The following is a 5639-nucleotide window of genomic DNA, read 5'->3' as shown; positions in this document are numbered from 1 at the left end:
CAAGGTGTGGTCTAATAAAAAAAAAATTATGATAAGCAATCCTAATTAATAAGATCTTATAATTATAAAATGCCATATACTAATTAATCATAAGACAAGTTGAGTAAACAACCTGTTCTGCAAATTCATGACTTTTTTTTTTTTGGTTTTTGGGCCATACCCAGCAGCGCTTAGAGGTTAAACCTTGCTCTGCACTCATATAGCGCAGCCGTAGGGCGTTTGCCTTGCATGTAGATGACACAGGAGGAACCCGTGTTCAATCCCTGGCATCCCATATGGTCCCCTGAAATTGCCAGAAACTTTTTTTCCCCGGTTTTGGGCCACACCAAGTGACGCTCATATAATAGTCAAGTGTTACTACCTATACTAGCATGTGATGTTAGCAATTCTTTTTGGTATGTCATAGATTTCTCTACTTTTAGGTGGTCAGATTTAAGATACTATATATTTTGTCACTCTTTAACCTGAGGAAATAGCCATCCATATCGAACTGAAAAAGCATATTGTATTTTGACAAATGATTGATAGTGGTAACTTCTGGTTTCCTATATTTCAAGCTAGATTAAAGCAGCACCCATACCAACAGGTTAAATACTCTTTAAATAAAATTGGAAGGAGGGGTCGAGTGTTTTTTTCTAAGGGCAGCTTGCCTGCCAAAGGATGAGATTCAAAGGCTAAAAATAGTACAGAATTGCTTTGCATGCAGCTGACCAGGCACTATATGGGATGAGAAGCATTAGGAATGATCGCTGAGCACAAAGCCAAGAGTATATGCCAGAACAGAAAGATGTGGCCCAAATTCAATCCCCAGCATTGCATGTTACAAAAGGAAACCCCAAGTACTAGATTAGTCCCTGAACACTGCCAAGAATGACCTAAAATCAGTTAATTAAAAAAGAAAAAAACTAGTTTTTACTTCTGATCTAAAAGTGCACCTTACTGTTAAAAGCAACTCTATAGTCAATTACTAAACAAACTAGCATTTCCTAGCTCCCATTAAAAATAAACCAGGACATTGGGGCCGGAGAGATAGCATGGGAGTAAAGCGTTTGCCTTTCATGCAGGAGGTCATCGGTTCGAATCCCGGCATCCCATATGGTCCCCCGTGCCTGCCAGGAGCAATTTCTGAGCCTGGAGCCAGGAATAACCCCTGAGCACTGCCGGGTGTGACCCAAAAACCACAAAAATAAATAAATAAATAAATAAATAAACCAGGACATTTGAGTTCCAAAAGAAAACTGCAACACAAATGCAATTTTTCAAGTGAGCCAGAACTCAATGGTTGTTGAGTGTAAACTTTGGGGTTGATCCCCAACACCATGCATGAGATCTCTACAGTAATTGTGTGTGGTCCAAATACAAAATCATGGCCATCATTTAGTTTTATCTATCTCATCTCAAACACTGAAATATCCATGTGATGTTACCAATTCTTTTGGTATGTCATACATTTCTACACTGTAAATGGTCAGATTTAAGATTCTATGAAATTGTCACTCTTTAACCTGTGGGAATGGCTATCCATACTAAATTGATTTTCTTAAAGTTACATGTTAACTTATAAGCAGCAGATATTGTATCTAATTTTTCAAACAAATCTTTTCCAAAATAAAATCTTTAAAAACATCACACATTGAGTCTTAATTGCAAATTAAAACTTTTTTACACAAAAGGTAAAAATCCAGGCATTTAACTTTATGAGTTACTCTAAAATAACAATCTTGAGTCTAGTAATTGCACTGGATGTTAATAGCTGTAGGAAACGTAACACTAATTTTGTTTGTGAATTTCTTCAGGTCTTCTGCAATTTGTGTTTGAAACAAGTTTGTTATCTTACATAGAAAGCCAAAATAGGCGTGATTTTCAAGATGTATTATTTGGTGCCTAGCACACGGCCAACCCATAAAATAACAAACACCTCTTTAATCAGCATAAATTTCAACAACCATCAATACAAACTAAACTCTAAGGGATCTAATAAATCTGCCAAAATTACATGGATCCAATGCCCCCAACAAATCCTTGCATTGAGACGAATCTTGCTAGCACAATATTTATAATCCTCCCACTCTTTTAAATACATTTCAAGTTGACTGCCTACAGAAGCTCATCTGAGTAGTACATTTTGGTACACCATTTGTTGTTCATTCTCAAATTACTTGGAATTCTTTCATTTCCAAATCTTCAGAGAAAAAGTGAATATGGAACACTACATACAGAGAATGTTCCAGAAAAGCATTACCAAATCACCATTAATGTCTTCATTGAGTCCACTGGTATGTGTGTGACCAGTATTTTCTGTTTATCCTATATTCCCCCATAATGTGCTGAATTAGAGATTATGGATAATTTGTTTACAACTGACTAGTTATTTTCAATGTACGGGTAACCAAAACATGAAAGAACTCTAAAGTGTCTATTTAAGACTTAATGAAAAACGAGATGGAGGACACCCACAATAATTCTTGGACTCCTGGAGATCCTAAGACATGCTACAAAAATAGGTCTTTATTCTTAGGAAAATATAGTCAGAGCTAGCTTCCTTATGCTATACATAAAATCTTAACATCAGAGGCAGTACAGATAGTACAGAATAGTTTTTGAACTGATCTCCAAACAAGCACAAACCCACTACGTTGAAAAGAACAAGTAATTGAGGTTTTTGGCAAAAGACAGTACTTCACATCTAATCCAAATCAAAGAGCCTGCAGACAGTTTCCAGTGAGATGGAAGGAATGAAATAAATAAATTCTAAGGATAAATAAATGTAAGACAATTTAAATAGTCTAAAATATTATTTTAAATAAAAATACTAATCAGGTACAAGCTTTTGTTTCTCAGTGCCAGACTTCTAAATGCTCACCAGACTACTGTTATCATTAAAAGCCTAATCTTGAACCAGAGCATCAGTTACAATACTGAACTTTATAGTTTTTCCCATGAAACACTTCTGATCTTTAAAATTAGGTAACTGAAGGCTGACCTGTAGTACTATATTTTATATCCTATGTACTCTTAATTTTTAAAAAATGAGTCTTTTTAAAGTCCATCCACTACTTGCCCAGTTAAAAATATCTTTAAACATTAGTTCATAATTAGCATATTAATAAAAGTAGTGGCATGCCCTATTGAGTGGTTTGCTTACTGATTATTTAGCATTACAATTTAATTTACCACCCCCAAATCTTCTCTTTTTATGTATTGTTACTGGAGTTCCTCCTTCACTGAATTCCTATGGTAGATAACATTTTATGGCATACATCAATGGGGTGAAAAAGGTAATGATAGTGTTCTTTTAGGAATCTAAACAATCACTCTAGGGATTGCTCCCCTTCTGCTAATTACATTATGTTCTACAGTTAAGTTTCTTCCCTTAATATAGAGTCCAAACATCAGGCTCTATAATAAGGTGGTATTTGTTATTAGTGACTTTTGGCTTAGAAGTCAAAAACCTGTCATAAAGGTGGTAAACTTTGCCCTCCTGGCATATTTGCCCTGATTTTAAGTCTTTTCAAATATATACACAGAAATACTGGAGATCACCAACAGTTCGTTTCTATGTTGCTCCTATCATATCACAAGGAAATATCTTTGTTGAGACTTGCAGCAATCTGTAGATTTCTCATGGTGCTACAACCATCACCATGCATGCAATCACTTTTTTTTCTATTCAATTCCCCTTTCATTCATAGCTGATTCTGTTGCACTGGCTAAACATCTTCCTTTGACAAAAACCAAGTTTGGGAGAACATACTTAACACTATTTTCTCACAAAGCAACTTTGTGAAAATCAGCTGACTAAACTGATGATCACTTTTGATTGCAAAGTAGTCTGCAGAAACAAAATCTTGCGTCTGTTTTGGGTAGGTAACTCAGGTGTTTTTTTAACAATCAAATGTTTTAAGAATACATTTTTCACCCTAAGGAAGGGACCTAACTCATGGATTTAAGACCCTTCCTTGACAATATACACAAAAATTCTTTTGTCATCTGTCCATTCTTTGAAGCTGTCAAAGCCAAGAACCCATAAACAAATCACAAATAGCAATAACCTACATTAGTTAACATTCCCCTTTTAACAAGTTGACATTTGTACTAAAGAATTAGTTATTTTTGCATTTCCATTTCTCATATCCCATGACATTCCATATAAATTGCATTATTGCTTTATAGGCCACACAACATTCAAAGTATGTTTATATGCATTGCCTGTTTTCCTTGATCTCTGGTAAGTTTGATGATTTACTAAAGTAATTTTAAAGTCTGAAAATACCAGTATTTCTTCTCAGAACTTAATTTTTCACATCACTAATCACTACATGCATATTTAGCTCTGATTATATTGCTCAAAAACTGCACCCATTATCAGAACAGTGCAAATGATATTTAATTTTAAAATTATAATGGCTTGAATTCAGTTATTCAATGAACACTGTCAAGTAATTTCACTTGGATGTGTGTATTTCATCTTTTAGATCCCCATCAATTCTTCATTTTTTCAATTAGTTTTCCCTCCCAAATACCCAAACTAACGCCAAATAACCTCAAACCCGACAACTCTGTATTTTGTTTGTTAGAACACATTTGTGAACTCACAAAAATGTTCATCTTTAATCTTTGACAATGCCGTTCTTAACATCAAACCCATCCTAAAATTCCACAAATTCTGAGAATTATCTTAAACACCTTGACAGTGTCCCTTTAAAAAGGATATGACAGTAAAGTGCCAATTGGCATGGCAATGACCTCTTTGATGGGATCATTTTAACTCCTTGGAACAAGATAATGCCAGCACCAAGGATTACACTGAGATTCAATTGTACGGAAGGCTACATTTAGTTTACCCACTTTCCACAACCTATTATACTTATGTTAGAATGAAATGTAAATGTTTGTGTAGCCCTCAAACTTACACTAAGATTGAGAGATGTACTTTAAAAAAGCACGGGGTAATATATAAAATCAGTGGCAGAAAGTTTCATTAAGCACCAGGAACTAATTTTTGTCACCCCATACTCATTTAGTAGGTAAGTTCAATAACCGGCAAGGCACATTTACATATATTCCAATGAATACTTATTGACAAATTTTAAATTACACTCAATGTCCCAGCTATCCCAGTAACTGACATACAACATACTAAAATGGTTTATTAAGATAACAAAAAAATCAATTAATGTGAAACATACAGGCTATTGGCAACCACTATTCTAAAATTATGTAAATACAAATAAACATACTGAAATGTGTGCAATTCTAAGTTTTTAAACCAGAATATTTCTATACTAACACACATTTATATTAATGACACATAAAAAAAATAAAAACTTTATTACAAAAATAAGTTACACTCGCCTCCAGCTTACAGTATAAAACAATTTTATTTGCAGGAATGCAAAATGATTGTTTGCCATGAGCATTTTGAACATATGACATGTCTAATTTCTCATTAAATTTGCATTTACTGGGGGAACTGGTGTGTATAAAACCTTAAGTATAATAAGCTCTGATCTTCATTGTGGTGCCTACTGGGTATGATATTAACTGCAGTATCCCTTTGGGGAAGGGGAAAAGGGATTCCTTTACACCAAGTCCAAATTAAACTATAATTCCACTTTTGACTTTAAGCTATCAATTTA

At 34.3% G+C, this 5639-nt stretch overlaps 1 protein-coding gene across 4 annotated transcripts in view; it reads right to left on the bottom strand.

The window, feature by feature from the left end:
- Nucleotides 1–2480: 2480 nt before the first annotated feature.
- SYNCRIP (synaptotagmin binding cytoplasmic RNA interacting protein) overlaps nucleotides 2481–5639 on the bottom strand; it is a 34601-nt gene continuing 31442 nt past the window's right edge. For all 4 annotated transcript variants that reach the window (XM_049772226.1, XM_049772227.1, XM_049772228.1 and 1 more), the window contains one exon: nucleotides 2481–5639. This exon is cut by the window's right edge. The gene's annotated coding sequence lies outside the window, so the exon portion shown is untranslated.

This window comes from Suncus etruscus, chromosome 4 (assembly GCF_024139225.1).
Source record: "Suncus etruscus isolate mSunEtr1 chromosome 4, mSunEtr1.pri.cur, whole genome shotgun sequence".
NCBI classification, from domain to species: domain Eukaryota; kingdom Metazoa; phylum Chordata; class Mammalia; order Eulipotyphla; family Soricidae; genus Suncus; species Suncus etruscus.
The sequence above is the reverse complement of the archived record's forward strand: the minus strand, read 5'-3'. Positions and strand labels throughout refer to the sequence as shown.